We start from the raw sequence: 19133 nt of genomic DNA on the forward strand, positions 1-19133 counted from the left end.
CGTAACAGCTAGCAGAAGGACGAGAAATGGATGGAGCACCAAGCGATGGAAAATAGGATCTCAACCACAGTTGAGTGAACCAAAGAGGTCCACTGCCAGTAGGAGATGCACTATTCTTCAATTGAGCCTGAAGAAAAGCCATACCTCTATAAAGGGCAGCCAAAAACAAAGAACATAAGTTCAAAGGCCTGCCACGCGCCAGTTCGTGCGCTATAGGTAGATAACTCAGAGAGGGCTTTATACTAGGCACGCACAACACATACTTACAAAGCCAAACTAAAAGGAAGGCCACTCGCTCGGCATGAGTAGGCTCAGCACTCGAATGATTGTGGAGTGTCTGCAAGCTTGAATAAGAATCGGTATAGTTTTTACCGAACTATGGGGCGCCACCAGAAACTAAGATGCCTGGGAAAATGGTTTCGCCCAAAGGTGGTAAATTTACCAGGGCCCCAACATCCCTTAACGTAATAGACATGGGGCCAAGAGGAAAAATAAAGGTATTATACTCAGAGGACCAAAAGCTCAAAGCAATCGAAAAGAGCGCTGAATCAAAAGTAGGGGGGCGAATAGAGACTTCCAACAAATCAGAAATCCTAGTGCTATCAAAAAGTGCCTTAGTAGGACCATGACCCACAAGACGAGCATCCCACCTACGAAAAGCTACGTTAGATTTGGGCCAAGTGCGAATACCTCTTTCACGAAGTGGCCCCAACGGCAAAGAATTCAGAAAAGGAGGGCCATGAGTGCAAGGAAACAGCTGACCCACCGCCGCCTGTTCAACTGCCTCCGCATTGTTGAAGAAAGGACCCAAGTAAAACTCATTACCTCCAACATCGGCGGGCGCGAGAAAACTTGGGGTTACGTATGAACGACTCAGAAGTTTCTGAAAATCATCAAAACTAAAGGAATCACTAGCTTGAGATTGTGAAGCAGCCATTGAAGAAGGAACGAAACTTTTCAGAGTTATGTAAAAAGGAAGCAAAAGATGAACAGTGAATCGTGAAGGATGCGCAAGAAATATGAAACGTGATTTGGTAGCAGTAAAATGGCGTGTTTGGAGTTTATAAGGGTTTGCAAAGCGACGCACCTTTTCAAATTATAGAAGGAAACAATGATTGAAATTCTTTGGGAATCGCGAACGTTGCTGGAGACGTGAAGTGAATATGGCAAAATTCAATAATTATTATTAATTCTACCATATTGGGGGGTAATTGTTGACACATAAAAATTCAGCCCAGATCGAACAGCTCAGAGAGTAAAGCCCAATTGGAAGATCCCCGAATCAGATGGCCCAAAGAACGAAATCCAATTAAACGAATCAAGGTGGATGCCCAAATAAGGGGCCCAATAGTGTGGTAACGCCATCGCCCAAGTTTGCAAGTCGCTCAGAATCTGAACGAATAGAGTGGCATACGGTCGCCCAGAGTCTTGCCCAAATCTTCAAGTCGCCCAAGGTATCAACAAACATAATGCATTATGATTATCAAGAAATGCAGTTATTGAGGCAGTTGCTAAAGTAACCTTATCACGTTCCACGACTCAAGGGATTCAATCGAAAGCGGTTGAACGATGCAAGATAATGACAGCAGTTAAAAGGACAGTTTCATGACAAAATCGCCACTACGAAGAAAGTGGGTAGTTATAGGGCGATCAAGTAGTTTTCTTAGAGCAGTTAATCACAAAGGGATCGCCTATGAAGTATAAAAGGGAGAAAGAACTTAGAAGCAAGGACGGAATCCAAAACTCTCGAACAGAGAATATGTAATTTTCATTCCTTTAGTTTTTAGACTTAAACACTTCATTTTCTGTAACTCGTGTGCTTGCGCCCCTTGGAGGCACGTTGTATTTCGTTTCCAATTGTAAAGTTCATCGCCAATAAAAGAACACCCCTTTTTGGGACTTTGTCTCAAGAGGTTTCGTCCCTTACACAATCGTCTGATCCTCTTTAATTGTTAGCGAATTAACACGCGCGAAACAGTTTGGCACGCCCAGTGGGACAGTAGTGTTGGGTGTTGAAAGTGCAAAAGGTGAAACAATATGCCTCAGAGATCCGACAAGGAAGGAGCAAGTCAGGGAGCAAATTTATTTTTCTTGATTGATTTTGCATTTCCATTGAACTATTTGATTGCTTAATCACCAAACGAATAGTAAGTTGCCTTTTCTGAAGTGACGACTCAAACTTGTTGGATGTTGCTTCTGCTGACGGGAGACAAGTCACTGTCGACACCGACCTTTCCAAATTCCAATTTCTAGTCTACGACTCTAACTGTGTCTGTGACTGTAAGCGCCTTTCTTTTTTTTTTTTTTGGTTTTTGTTATGTGTGTTCCTAGATAATTTTGTCATCTTTATTCTTGTTCTGTTTTTCACTTATTGCGGTCCACGAAATGTTTTTAAGGCTCATTTAGCATGCCTTTTATTTTTTGCTTTTACTTTTTGTAGAAGAATTTTTGGAATAAGTTATCTTAATTTTTGTTTGAAAACTAATTTTTAAAAGAGTTTTCTATTTTATAGAGTATGTTACATTGGATCAATTTCCTCTAAAAGTGTAACATCCCAAAATTTTCTAATAAAGATTTTTAATATTTTAGAGAGTTTGTTTTTAATTTTAGGGACTTAATTTAATGATGGAATAAATGTTATTAGGGATTGTAATTAAAGTAGTATTATGGGGATTGAAAATGCAATTTTATAATTGCATATTTGCCCAACGGTTAAAGGTGCAATTTTATAAACAAAGAAATAATTGCATTTTTGGTCCAAGGTTTAAAGATGCAATTTTAAAACCCAATCAAATAATAGCACAATTAACCCCTACCATTAACTATAAATAGGTATAGTTGTGAAATTTGTAGTATCTTGTTTCCCCTCATTTTCACTCCTTAAGAAATGTCTTTTCATTAAGTTAATTATTTTGCAAATTATTTTAGTTATTTATTTATTTTAAGTGCCCAATTGATTTATGAATTGAAATTAAAATTTGTTGTTTTAGGGTTTTTTAGTAATTGATAAAAGATAATATTATAGTTAAGTTTAATTAATAAAATCAAGGAAGATAAATTATAATTTTTCAATTTCAAAATCTTGACTTTGGAAATTATAAAATTTATAAACTAAAGTTGGTGGATGGAGAGAAAACGGGTAAAGTTGAGTGAGTAGTGTGAAGAACAATGAAGTTTGATGTGCAGTCCATGACTATGGTATAAGTTTAGTGTTTTTTTGAAACAATTCACTCCAAGATATATTGATTTTTAGTTTACTTAGCTTGCATTATTAAAGATTGTATAAAATAGATTTGGGGAAAAACATAATGAGTAAAGAAGAAGTGGGTAGGGATAGAAAATAACTTGGTCTAATAGTTTTAATATTATCATGATGATGCTTTTGGAAATTGGGCCGTTATAATATTTATATGTGTAGACATGGTAAATATAAATGGGAAGAAAGAAAATAATTAGCACTTGAAGCTTAAGCTTAAATTACTTTGATTTAGTTATGTGATAAGATGTGAAGAAAAATTGTTATAATGCATAGTATCAATGGTGATGTATGTTGGAAATTTAGTAAAGAAGAACATGGATTGAATAAGAAAATTTACTAATGCGTATGCGCGTGTGTGTGTGTGTGTGTGTTAATTGAAATGAAAAGTGGATCAAACACGAAATGGGAAAATAATGTGGTAGTGCATTGGCTAGCTTAAATTGTACATGTAATAATTTTATGGAATTTATTTAATGACGATAACAAGAATTTCATTTATATTATTATTGTTATTATTATTGCTATTAGTTGACAGTAAACTAGGTTCATTATTTTTTTAGGAGTATGTTATTAGGTAATCTATATTATCTTATAAGTTTAGTTTAGATGTGATGATTGGAAACTAATAAGATAAGATATGATTAATGTAGAGATTATTGTATTAATGCAGACATTGATCAAGAAAGTCACAAAAAAAGTAAATATTGATATTTTTCAACTACAGTACAAGATATATTAATATGTGTACTTATGTGTTTATATGTGGTTGTCTTTTTCTACTATGTGACATGGTTGCATGTTACGTGTGCATTGAGTTTATTTGGAAAACGTACGGATAATTACGTTTTCAAGATCATGCATACTTTTATTATCATACTGATTGAGTTCTAGTTGAAAATTTTGAATGTGAATCCCATTATAGATGTACCGTATTTACTGAACTCTATGGTTCACGTTTTGTATTTTGTACTGTAGATGTCCCCGCGAGAAGCTGAAATTGTCCGTACTACCAGACATGCCAAAATTACTGAGGACCTCATGGCTATACATGTTATATATAGACGTACCCACCATACACGTTTTTATATGGTGGTTGACGAGGAAGAAGAGATCAAAACTTTTGAAAATGGTGAGGATTTTGTAATGATAATTATTGATGTTTATGATTTGGTCAGTTGTCATTAGGTAAATACTATAATGTACGTGGAGTAGACAGCAAGGTGACATTATGTAAAATAGGAAAAATGATACCTAGTAAAAGAGTGGTGAAAATGAAAGGTTGACAAACTTTGATATACCGCCATATCAGCCTGCTGTAGAATAGATCTATAGGGAACTTTTGAAAAATCTTTAGGCATTTCTTTTGATCAAAACTTTTGGTAGTAATATGGCTAACGTGTTATGATGTGTATTCTGTAAAACAAAATTATCTTTTGGTATAATATAAATTTGGCAGTTCTTTTAACTCTTTATATTATTAATTTGATTTTTTTGATATGTTTTGATTTTACTAGAAAATACTTACTTGAGTTAAAAACAAATTGTTAAATCCTTGTATGATTTTAATTTAAGGATAAAAATAAATTAATTAATGAGATCAAGAGTAGAGCGACACAAAAACCTCTTCTAACTAAAAGAAATACTTTCATAAAATTAGTTAAATTGATCCAAAAATAACTTTTGAATCTCAAAAATTCCTTTTGGTTTTTCAAAAGCCATGCCAAAGAGACTCTTACAATTTAAGCTACGTTAAAGACATGAAAATAAATGAAAATTCACTACAATCATGAACGCGTTAAATCCACCTATGACCACTGTACTTAATGTAACCATGGGCATACAAATTGCTTTTGATTCATCATGATCATCTAACTTCATATAACATTTCGTTCAAGCACCCCAATTATTACCATAACAAAAGAAAAAAAAAATACACGCGCGTGCGCGCACACACACTCAAAACTCACACATAATTATTCCCACAAAAAAAGGAATGATGAGAGTTAGAAACAAAAATAAAAAACCACACAATATGGTAAACATTACAATATATATATATATATATATATATATATATATATATATTTATTTATTTATTTATATATATATATATATGATCTCCTAAGCACTGTGCATATGCGGCACAATAACTACCCACCCATGTTTTATATATAAGCAGAAACAATTTTTTTTGCCCCTTCTAAAACACAAAATATACAACTAATCATACACACACTTTTTCCGAAATTATTTGATTTTTCGTATTTTATCTCACTTTCCCAATTATAATTTAGTTGTCCCAAGAAAATCTTCATTTAACTCGGCAGTATTTTTTCATAGTTTACAGTTATTGTGTAATTTTACCCTTTTCTTTGCTCTTCTTCCTAGTTTAATGTGCAGTTGAAGGGTTTTGGAGGTGTGGCTTTGAATCAGAGAGAAGAAAAAAGTTATGAAGAAGCTTGTAAGTATGTAGGTAATTTTTTGAATTTCATTGATCTAAGGTTTCTTCAATTATAATAGTTTCTGGATTTTATTTTTTATTTTTTCTGTTCAAGTTATGAGTGTTTTTCCTTTATTTTTTGGTAACTTCCTAATAGGTAATGTTTATCTTAAACTGTTACGGCGTGTTTGGTAAGGAGGACCGGACACTGGATGATAGTAAGAAAGAAAAATAAACTAAATTCTTGTTCATTGTACATCGAGTTTTATGTGTAAAAACATGCACTTGTTGTGTTATCTTCACATAAAAATTGATGTGATTGTTGATATTTGGTTGCAACATTATGAATTGGTTTTGATGCTGGTGCAGTACATGTAATGTTTAACATGATCTTGGGTGTTTTTCAGTTGGGATGCGGCTTGCCAGTTAATTTGTCTACATTGTCTATAAGAGAGCTAATTATTGAATACTAGATTTAAGCCATGTTTGTTGGTAAATCAAAGGCTCTTTTTGGCAATGATAAAAGGAATACTTGGTACTTTTACCTAGGTTGAAAGTAGTCATTTGTACTCGTATTCATGAATGCCAATTGTTGGAATCCGTTCTATGCTTTACTCGTTTCTTTTACAGCTTTAAAAAGACAGCATTCCATATTTATGTTTTAAGATACAGATCTTGTCGCTTTGAATTTTGTTATCCTACCGTGTTAATCTGTACATTGACGTATTGTTTTGTTGAATTATGGCTGTTACGCATGGCAGTGTAGGAGACAAATCACTGAGTGCGTGTTTGGTATTTAGTCTAGTGCTATCCATTTATGAACTATCCTTTAACCTTTTTTTCTTTACAGGTGGTTTTTCTTTTGCTACTGGCATTGAGTTATGCCACAGAATACAATGTAGAATGCGAGTCTTTCCAGCGGTTAACACCCAGACCTCACACCATTTCTGTTTTGGAGTTTGGGGCTGTCGAGGATGGAAAAACATTAAACACTCTAGCATTTCAAAATTGTTAGAAGTGTGACTCAAATAGGAGTCTAATTGAATTATATATTTCTACCTTTTTGGGACTTTTTTAGGGCTAGACCAAGTGCACTATAAATACAAGGCTCATCTGTCAATTTTATTGAAGCATCATTGTTGTCCAGTTGTAATTCTTTCCATATTAATAAAATTCATCGTTCCTCTGCTTAACTCATCTTTTATTTTAATCTGGTTCGTGGTATTTTGTGATCTTGTATTATACTTCAAATTGGTATCCATTAAATCTCAATTCTTGCGTTTCGTTTCCACCGGTCCCAACAAGTGGTATTAGAGCGGGGTTATTGGTGGATTTCTGGCTTGAAACTGATCGGAAATTGGTCTGAAAATTACCAGAAAATCAGAAAATGAACCTGTCCAGTTTTTTCGATTTTCTATTGGATCTGTTTTCGCGTTTCTCGGTGAAACTACTTACCTTTTGGAGAAATGAACACCACCAGTGGACTCAGCAGGCAGAGACGGTCCAGAAAGGGTCACAGTTCAACGGCGCGTCACCAGCCGGTCGTCGGCGGGTGAAACTTCGGCAAGGCGCGTGGCGGCGCGTGAGGGGATTTTCAACGACAGTGTCTTCAGAAAATTTTCTCTAGATGACGAGACGGACCTTGTGGTGGTGTCCAATTTTAGTGTTGGGCAAAATTGTGGTTCTGGACTGTTTTGCCCCTTGCACGTTCGGAAGTTTTCAGTTTTGGATGTTGCAGGTTGCAAGTTTTTCGTGATTTGATTGATATTTTTCAGAGATGGCTTCGATGAAGTATGATATTCCGCTACTAGATCGCAATTCAAGATTTTCGCTGTGGCAAGTAAAGATGAGGGCTGTGTTGATGCAGATGGATCTTGACGATGCTTTGCTGGGTATCGAGAGGATACCAGCAAATTTGTCTATGGAAGAGAGACAACGGAGGGATCAGAAGGCTGTTTTATTGATTCATCTTCATTTATCCAACAATTTGCTACAAGATATTTTGAAGGAGAAGACAGCGGCTGCTTTGTAGCTCAAGTTGGAGTAGTTGTGCATGACGAAGAGTTTGACGAGCAAACTGACTCTAAAGCAGAAGTTGTATTCCCATCGCATGGCGGAAGGAGGGTCACTGCAGGACTAGCTGGCTGTGTTCAAGAAAATCGTTGTAGATCTAGAGACGTTGGAGGTAAAATATGACGAAGAGGATCTGGTCTTGATCTTGTTGTGTTCATTACCTAGCTCTTTTTTGTCGTTCCGTGATACTATTTTGTATAGTCGAGACACGTTGACCATTGAAGAGGTATATGATGCATTATTCTCAAAGGAGAAGATGAAGTTATTGGTTGGAGATCCTACACCTAGGGGTGGGGATGCTCTGGTTACTCATGGTGAACGACGAAGGAGTAGGTCGAAGACGAGATACAGCAATGTGTATTGCTTCTACTACAGGCGAAAAGGACACTTGAAGAAAGATTGTGACAAGTTGCAGGGTAAAGGTAATTTACATGCAAATCATTCGGGGTAATCTTGTAATTTGGACGAAACCAATGTTGTTGAAAATTTTTCTGATGATGGAGATGTGATGTTGGCTGTATCTGATGGGGAATCCAAACTTGAGGAATGGATTTTCGATTCTACATGTTCGTATCATATATGTCCCAATAGGGCGTTATTTCAGACATATGAGGCTGTGAAGCAAGGTGAGTTGTCATGGGAAACAACCAATCTTGTTGGGTTGCAGGAATTGATCGGGTCAAATTGAGGCTACAAGATGGGACAGTGAGAACACTTGATCAGGTTCGTCATATTCCAGACTTGACAAAAAATCTCATATCACTCAGTACCCTGGATGCAAAAGGGTATAAATTTTTTGGTGGAGGTGGAGTCCTGAAGGTTCAGAGAGGTGTTAAGGTCGTACTAGAGGGATGAAGGAGATCCCAGTTGTATATTTTGCAGGGAAGCACATAACTAGTTAAGAAGAGACATTTGGACAAGTTCAGTACTGTGGTAGAAATTCAATTTGGTACAGTATCTCTTGTGTTTGGCTCTTAGTCGATTTCGAACTTTGCTCATGGGAGTGTTGGTGATTCTGCTTTGCCATCAACTTTAGCAGATACACTTTGTTCTTGTGCTAGTGTACTCATGGAGTGTAGGTACAGTGGAGTCAATAATGTCTATGATGCTTTTGGGAATGTTGAAGGCGACAGTTTTAGCAAGGGTCTTTTTGATCCAGCATATGGTATGATTTTTGCTACAGAGTGTGCTTCGACCCTGTTTGGTCAACAGTAATTCCTTGGTGGAATTTCGGGAACCCGGGTTTTGGGTTCGGGTGTCGCTTGTGGACGTCGTGCAGAGGACGATGGTTTGGTGATGGAGAGTTTGGTTATTGCGTTGAGGAGATTGGTCAGTTCATTTTGTTGCAGGCGAATTTGAAATCTAGGAGTTTCGTTCGTTGCACCGGAATTTGAGTCAAGATGGAGATTGTTAGAAGTGTGACTCAAATAGGAATCTAATTGAATTATATATTTCTACCTTTTTGGGACTTTTTTCGGGTTAGACCAAGTGTACTATAAATACAAGGCTCTTCTATCAGTTTTATTGAAGCATTATTGCTGTTAAGTTGTAATTCTCTCCATATTAATAAAATTCGTCGTTCCTCTGCTTAATTCATATTTTACTTTAATCTTGTTCGTGGTACTTTGCGATCTTGTATTATACTTCAAATTGGTGTTCATTAAATCTCAATTCTTACGTTTCGTTTCCACTGGTCCCAACAAAAATGCCATTTTATATTCGAAGTCATTTGCTGACAAAGGTGGTGCCCAACTTTATGTACCTAAGGGAAGGTGGCTTACTGGAAGCATCAACCTTACTAGTTTCTTTTCCTGGAAAAAGAAGCCATCATTCTTGGCTCTCATGTTGTCATGTTAGTACAGAAATTTACCATTTTTCTTAAAAAAGGAATTTAAGGCCGATAGTTTATGAAGATGGGTGCTATTTTTCTCTTCAAGCTGCTGGAATTGACCATATTAACCACATTTTGTTCCTTGGACCAATAAAGGGTTTCTACTTGTATAATTCTTCTCAAGTTGGTCTTCCTCTCACTGATTGAAAACCTCATTAGGCGGGCTCTTGATTAGACATAATAAAATGCTCTGCCCATCGTTATTTTTCTTTTCTCACTATTGCTCCTTTAGGAGATATAAATACCCTGATTTAAATCAATACCTTCTGCAGATTTTATTCACATGGTGCACACTCCTAAGATTTCTGCCACATTACAAATTTAGAACCTCTCCCTGAAAAAGCAATGCGCTTGATTTTTAACTTCTTTTCCTAAAAGACCTCTTAATAGAAAAATGTTAAAAGCAGATTGGAAATTTATAAAAAGAAAAATGAATTCTGTCGGAGTGTCACTAAATTGAGTTGTTTTGACCGAAAGTTTTATGTTGACAAGAGTTGCTCTAACGAATTTGACATTACTTTGTTTTCATATTGGAATTAGAGTATTTTTAAAAGTTTTCTACTCACTTTTGCGGAATCATAGTGACTGGGATGTAGTCGAACCTTTACCATCTTATGTGCGAGGTATTGAGCTGCGTGATAGAAGATATGGCAGCTTAATTACTGGAAATAATTTAACTGATGTTGTGATAACAGGTATGTTCCTCTTGTAACTCAGCCAATTTACCACTTTTTCCAGATTTAACATTGCCATTCTTGTGCAATTTTACTTATTTTCTACCTACTATAGGCGATAATGGAACAACGGATGACCAAGGCTCCATTTGGTAGGAGTAATTCACCGCTCATTCTCTAAATTACAGTCGACCGCATTTAGTGGAATTCATTGGTTCAAACAACATTGTTATCACAAACTTAACCTCTTAAATGCACCTGCTTGGAACATTCACTTTGCTTATTGCAGGTGGCTTGGTTGGATCTCTCTAATTCATTTTTATAAGTGCAATTTGAAGATTATCTCTATATGAATGTACTCAATTTAACAAGTTTTACATTTCTTTCTTTATGCAATGTGATGCAGGAAGGTGCTCTTAATATTTAATTTTAATCATGTTAAAAATCAAGAATCATCAAATAATAAATTAATAAAACGAATTCATACCTGCGGAAGTCATTGTTGATATGAATAATAGTTGTAATTGTAATAGCAGTCAGATCTTTCCCTCCTTGCTCCTCGCAAAGTATTAGCTATCAATGGGACAAGCTAAATAATAATCATAATGGAGAGGTGAGGGAACCTAGACTTTATATAGGAAATAATTGAACCGTCACATTACGATTAGAATTCTAATTGGGGTTTATTTTCAGCCCATATACTTAAAATTACCACATCATATTAATTACAACCCGTAGGGTGTAAAAGACTCATTTGATCACTTAATAAATTTGGCCCAAACACAAATATCATTATGAGCCATACATATAACCAATAAAATTTGCAATCGAATGTGAAGCGCACATATGAAATTATTCCAACATTCTCCCACTTGGGCAAACATTTGGTTGCTATAACAAGGTTTTAACACCCAGGTTAGACTACATAGGTGGCAACAAAAGTATAGCTCCAATGATGACACCTTACATAACATGATCCAGTCCAACAAGAATATTAACACCAAACATGAAAGTCATTACATCAATTAACCGATGTAAGACCATTCCACAGCTACAAATGTCAACATCTTTATCGATATGGATCTCCATCCTCCAATCAATGTGATAGAATGTGGTATGAACTTATAAAAAACTGTGCTAATTCATATTGGTCCTCATAATGCTTCGAATCAAAATGAAGCCACTGGTATCTAAAAGAGACTCATCTTATGTCTTTATATATCATATCTCGAGATTACAATAAAATTATAATAAAAAGATATAAGTCAAATGCATGCTTTAAATAGTTCATGGATAGAGGAAAAATATTTTATTATCAAAAGGGGCTGTACCCGAAATCATATGAGTTGCCTACGTACCCTGCAAAGGGATTAAGCCCAAAATGTAGTTCTTTATATAAATAACTCCCACTAACAAAAAATATCAAATGTTTCCACAATACCCATATTAGTAACATGTGTCTTAAAGACTATTGGAGCGAGTCCCTTAGTTAAAGGGTCTGCAATCATTGCCTCTGTATTGATATGCTCTATTTTCCTCTGTCCTTCCTTGACTCTATCTCTAACCACCAAATATTTGATGTCAATATGTTTTGACCCACCAAAACTTTTATTATTCCTTGAAAAGAATACTACTGTACTGTTATCACAGTAGATGATGATTGGTCTTGAGATGAAATTAACAACTTTCAAGTCAGAGATGAAATTTTTTAACTAAACGGCTTAGACTATAGCCCCATAACACTCCACAAGTTTAGCTTGCATAGTAGAAGATGCATTAGAGTTTGTTTAGCACTTTTCCAAGAAATAGCATCACCAGCTAATATAAAAATATAACTTGAGGTTGATTTCAAATCAACTTGACATCCAGCAAAATCAGAATCTGAATATCCTACCACCTCAAGATGATTTGAACACTGGAATGTAAGCATATAACTTTCAATTTTCTTCAAATATCTCATAACTTTCTTAATTGCTTTCCAATGCTCTTGTCTTGGATTGGACTAAAATCTGCTAAGGACAATAACTGCATAGGCTATATCTGGCCTAGTGCAAATTTGAGCATATATTAAGCTCCCTACAGCACTAGAATATGGAATCATCTTCATAGATTCCCTTTCTAGCTCATTCATTGGACATTGAGTTTTGTTAAACTTGTCTCCTTTTATGATAGGCACATCACCAGGTGCACAGTTCTGCATATTAAACCTTTCTAGAACACGTCGTATATAAGCTTTATGAGAAAGTCCCAATAAGCCACGATTTCTATCACGATGTATTTCGATGCCAAGTACATAGGAAGTTTCTCCAAGATCTTTCATCTTAAAATGGGCAGATAACATTTTCTTTGTCTTATGAAGCAACCCTAAGTTACTACTAGCAAGCAGAATATCATCAACATATAATACAAGAAAAATAAAATTTCTCCCACTGGTTTTAAGATAAATGCATTGATCAACTGTATTTTCAACAAAACCAAGAGAGGCCACAACCTCATCAAACTTCAAATACCACTGTCGAGATGCTTGCTTGAGACCATATAAGGATTTGTTTAACTTACATACCAAGTTTTCTTTTCCTTCCACAACAAAGCCTTCAAATTGTTTCATATAAACCATTTCAGGATGATCTCCATTCAAAAATGCTGTCTTGACATCCATTTGATGAAGCTACAAATCGTAGTATGCCACGAGAGCCATGATAATTTGAAAAGAATCTTTTGATGAAACAGGGGAGAAGGTTTCAACATAATCAATGCCCTCTCGTTGAGTGAAGCCTTTTGCAATCAATCTTGCTTTCTTTCGTTCAACATTTTCTTTTGAATCTAATTTACTTTTGAAAATCCACTTGTTATTTACAGTCTTTCCAGCTGGAGGAAGTTCAACAAGATCCCAAACTTTATTCCTTTTCATGGAATTCATTTCATCTTCCACGGCAGCTATCCATTTATCTGCCTCAAGACTTGTTAATGCTTGGTTATAAGTTACAGGATCAACAATATGCCCAATTTTAAAATCTCTCTCCAATAAATATGTAATATAATCACTGGGCAATGTAGATCTTCTTTCCCTTTGTGATCTCCTAACTTGTGGCTCAGAAATCGATTCAATCATTGTTTGAGGAATTGGAGGTTCCTCCTGGTTCCTCAATTCTTCATTAACAACTTCAATTGGTTGAGAACCAACTCTTTCATGTATAATAGGAGCTGGAACAACAACTTGATTAGGTTCAACAAGAATTTCTCTCAAAGTGGAACTCCCACTATCTCCAAAATTGTTTGCCAAACACTTAGCAGTAATGGACTCCATAATTCTAGTACTGCGATTTGGACAATAAAACTTATATCCCTTTGATATATCTGGATACCCAATAAAGTAGCCAGGATTTGATTTAGGATCTAATTTCTTTTCAAATGGATTATATATACTAACCTCAGCTGGATATCCCCAAACTTTAAAGTGAGCCAAACTTGGCTTACGTCCTGTCCATAATTCAAAATGTGTCTTTGCAACACTTTACTTGGAACTCTGTTCAAAATATACATAGCAGTTTTCAAAGCTTCACCCCACAAATATTCAAGCAAATTTGTTCTACTCATTATACTTCTAACCATATCTTTTAGGGTTTTATTACGTCTTTCAGAAACACCATTTTGCTCAGGTGTCCCTGGCATGGTGTATTGGAGGCACTATTTTACACTCTTGTAAAAACTTTACAAAATCGCCCATATTTTGAATAGACTCGTCATATTTCCCATAGTATTTTCCACCACGGTCAGACCTTACAACTTTGATACTTTTTCCACATTATTTCTCCACTTCTTGTTTGAAAATTTTGAATTTCTCAAGTGCATGTGATTTATCATTAATCAAGTGAACATATTCATATCGTGAGAAAACATCAATAAAAGTTATGAAGTATTTATTCCCACATACAGTGGAAGGCAAAGGTCCACTGATATTAGTGTGTATCAATTCCAAAATTTCATTACTCCTAGTTGAACCCTTCCTTGAAGATTTAGTTAGTTTTCTCCTTATACAATCTACATAGGTTTCAAAATCAGAAAAGTCTAAAGAGAGAAGTATCTCAACTTTTACTAATCTTTCCATTCTATCCTTAGAAATATGATCCAAACGCTTATGAAATAACATAGAGGATGATTCACGAAATAAAGTCCTTTTCTTTGATACATTGGTAACACATGAGACATCATCAAAAGGAGCCCAAGACAATCTATATAAATCATCACATAAAATGTCATTCTCAATCAAACGAGAATCATTAAACAATTTAACCATTCCATTGCCAAAATTAACTGTAAAACCACAAGCATCAAGTTTCGATATAGAAATTAACTTCCGTCTCATTTGCAGTACATAAACTGTATTTTCCAAAACAAGATAAAAGCCAGACTCTAAAGTCAACTTCACTACTCCCATAAACTCAACCTTCACTTGAACTCCATTTGCAACGCTCAAACTCACTTCATTCTCACTTAGCCTCCGTTTGTTTGTGAACCCTGTAAGGAATTCGCAATATGAATACTAGCTTCCGAGTCTAACCACCAAGAATTCAAATGCACATCTATTAAAGAAGACTCAAAACAAACTAAGGCCAAGGGAATAACTGGAGAACTCTTTTTCTTTTCCAACCAAGTCTTAAACTTAAAACAGTCTTTCTACCAGTGAACCTTCTTTTTACAGAACTTGTATTGGTCATTTTTCTTTATAACTCCCTTGGGACCACTAAAATTTTTATTTTACTGACTTTGGTGGAGACTTATTACCCTTACGAAACTTATGTTAATGGTTATGAGAAGACCCCTTATTCCGTGATGGTTGAAAAGCTAATTGCACAGTTTCAACATTTTCACGGTGCATCCTACACTCTTCTTAGGCACACACTACTATGAGGTCATTCAAATTCCATTTATTCTACTGAGTATTGTAAGCAACCTTAAGATGATTAAACTTGCTAGGAAGGCTATTCAAAACATGATAGACTAGAAAAGATTTCGCAATGGGAATGTCAAAAGTCTTTAGCTTAAATGATATATTTATCATTTTCATGACATGCTCCCTAACACTACTTGTACCATCATATTTCATGCTCATCAATTTATCCATCATATCCCCAGTTTCAACTTTATCAGACTCAATAAATTTTTCTCCTATGGCATCCATAAATTTTTTAGCATTTTCATTATCGGGGACGACACCTAGAATGGAATCAGATATCGATCGCTTAATGATTTTCAAACAGAGTTTGTTAGCCCTTTTACACTTTTCATGCTCGGCTACATATTCAACGTTACTCTTATCCGTGGGTTTCTCAAGCTTTTTCTCCATTACAAAATCCAAGCCTAAAAGACCAAGTGCTATTTTTACGTCTCGTTTCCATCTCACATGGTTATTCCCAGTCAAGGTTTCAATAGTAGACAATTGACTCGCAAGAGATGAGGCATTATAAACTGTGAAAACATAAAATATCACTCTTAATATCATCCAAACGTAATGCATGCAATCAAATGGATGATGTAATATCCAACTAATTAATATGGGCTATTAATTAGATAATTCGTAATTTAAATCAAAACCATATGAATTTTATTATGGTAAGAGCCTAGATGCATCATTATAAAGTTACATTTGGGCCGACAATATAACATGCTATAAAGTACTCTTAAATCACATCATATAATTAGTTAACAAAATCACATTGGTTTTCGAAATACCAGCACCTTTGGGCAGAAGGAAATTTCTAAATCAAGGTAAACTCGTTAACTGCCTTATGTCATTTTTCAAAACATCACATATAATAACACTTTTGGGCAAGATATTATATGCAATAAATCAAAATTATACATACATACATACATACATACATACATACATACATACATACATACATACATACATACATACATACATACATATATATATATATATTATTGGAGAGAAAACTGAATAAATAATAATGAGTATGTCACTTTGGTAACTACCACCAATTTTTATTTCAAAATATTTCTCTCTTAGTAGGAAAATAAGAACCGTTTCAATGCCCATGAAAAATTCAATCACAAAACATACATACATACATACATATATATATATATATATATTATTGGAGAGAAAACTGAATAAATAATAATGAGTATGTCACTTTGGTAACTACCACCCATTTTTATTTCAAAATATTTCTCTCTTAGTAGGAAAATAAGAACCGTTTCAATGCCCATGAAAAATTCAATCACAAAACAATAATTATGTAATGATCCATAATCATTAATCGATAAACGACAAATTTTTATGTGATTTGGAGACAAAATGGGCAACAAATTTCAATACTTCAATATATACAAAAATTGAAGTTTAAGCACGTAAATAATGACAACATTTAAATGCATAATCCTTTTAATGAAATAATACAAAAGTCGTCAATTAATTTTATTATTATTATTATTTAATACAATTTTAATCGAGTCAATTTTAAATAAATTTGTAATTGGGTCGAAATTGAAATCTTAGGGTTAAACCTTTTAAAAGTTCAAATTTAATACCGTTTGAAAATTACATATTAACCCTAGATTTAAATTAAAACTAGGTCCCTCAATCTTTAAAATTGCGTGACAGGTTCTTATTTAAGTAATTACAATATGACCCCCAATTGTTAATTGTAAACAAGGGCTTCAAAATTAGTTATTTACAACAGAAGCCCCCATCTCTCTCTACTGCTCGTTAACACAGATACAATCATTTTTTTTGTTTTATTTCACCTGCGGTGCCGGATATTGTCGGCGCCGCACCTGCCGGCACTGCTGCCACAAAGACAGCAGCACCGGGCGATTAAGGCAGCAGCAACCTGTTGCGTCTTCCTGGCAGCGCTGCTGCCGAGGAATGCTGCTGTATTTTGTCTCATCGGCGAGCAACGGTGGCTGACGCCGCCGATTGTGGCTTCCACCCCCTTAAAAAGATAGCACCCAATAGACAACATTCAACATCCAACAGTTTTGAATCACATATTCAAATTTGCAAGGTTTTCAAAACTTTAATATGGGTGGACACAGGTTGCATTCAAGGTGGTGTTTCAAGAGCTTGCTGTGGTGGTGGAGGAAACTCTTCGGCAGTAGAAATTGGTGGTTTAAAAATTTGGTTCTCTGTAAATTTGGGGAAGGAGACGGGTAGTACTCGGTTCGTTTTCTTATGTTTACATAATGAGTTTTGCATATATACATACACGAATTATATGCACGGAAACCTTTTAATGCAAGGACGAAAAGGTTTAAAACAATAATTAGTTTTTAATTATGGATTCTGATCTTAACACGTGGCTCTGATACCAATTGTTAGTATTTAATTTTAATCATGTTAAGAATCAAGAATAACCAAATAATAAATTAATAAAATGAATTCATACCTGCGGAATCCATTGTTGATATGAATAATAGTTGTAATTGTAATAATAGTCAGATCTTCCTCTCTTTGCTCCTCACAAAGTATTAGCTATCAATGGGGCAATCTAAATAATAATCATAATGGAGATGAGAGGGAACCTAGCCTTTATATAGGAAATAAATGAGTCGTTCCATTACGATTATAATTCTAATTGGGGTTTATTTCCGGCTCACATCATATTAATTACAACCTATAAGATGTAAAATCACTACATCATATTAATTACAATCTATACGATGTAAAATGCCCAATTGATCACTTAATAAATTTGGCCCAAACAAAGATATCATTATGAGCCGTACATCTAACCCGTAAAATCTACAATCGAATGTGAAGCACACATCTGGAATTATTCCAACAGGTGCTAGTTCAGAATGTAACAATTTATTCTCCACCCGATGCTCCATACTCTAGCGGGATAGTCCCAGGTCCACTGAAATCTAAATCTGAATAGTTGCACGATTACTTGTGTGATGAACTTGGAATATTCACATGTATACGCTTAATTTTTACTTTTTACATGTCTTGTCTCAAACACAAGAATTTCCCTTGAAGAGTTATGGAACTTTCTCCAAATACTGTAAACAAAACCCAATTGTGATATTTGCGAGACAGGATTCTCATCCACTGTTTCTTTGCATAGTAAAACTCACAATGTGAATTTTCAGATCCATCCGAAAATATGTTTCCATCCCTAATAGTAAATTAGAGTAGGTTATGATGCTGCTGTTATTATAAGTGATTATGAGTCATTTGGTGTTAAGTTTCAAAATTTCAATTCTTGCTCATCTAATATTTCTCTATTTAGTTTAACTTGAAATGTGAATTCTTTCCAGCATGTTTGCGTTGAGAACAATAACATTAGCACAGGTTATGAACTTATGATGCTATCGCGCTTAAAAGTGGTTGGGACGAGTATGGAATTGCATATGGCAAACCGACCTCAAATCTTATACATATTAATGTTCTAAAGAATATTTTATTATTGCTTCCTAAATAAAACTATAAATTTATACAAATCAATAAATTTCAAAATTATAGATATTATTGATAACAAAATTTTAATTCTTTTTCTTCTTTCTCTTTGATTAATTATGTCACTTTACAGAATTTTGCTAGAAAATCGTATGAATAAAAATAGCAAATCATGTATTGCGTGTTGTACAATACACGCTCCCAAATCGTCAATAAGGTACTTCATGTGTACAGATTATGTAATCTTAATAGAAGAATAAAGCACAACTTCAAGACAAACCTCAAAAATAACTTAATGCAGCTTACAATTGACTCTATCTATGTGTATGTTCTATAGACAGAATCACAGCAGCATAGCTTATTAATAA

General features: G+C 34.7%; 1 pseudogene; it reads left to right on the plus strand.

The window, feature by feature from the left end:
* The first annotated feature begins 6585 nt into the window (after positions 1-6585).
* Positions 6586-19102, plus strand: LOC111369151 (annotated as a pseudogene).
* Positions 19103-19133: the final 31 nt, after the last annotated feature.

This window comes from Olea europaea, chromosome 20 (assembly GCF_002742605.1).
Source record: "Olea europaea var. sylvestris chromosome 20, O_europaea_v1, whole genome shotgun sequence".
Lineage (NCBI taxonomy): Eukaryota > Viridiplantae > Streptophyta > Magnoliopsida > Lamiales > Oleaceae > Olea > Olea europaea.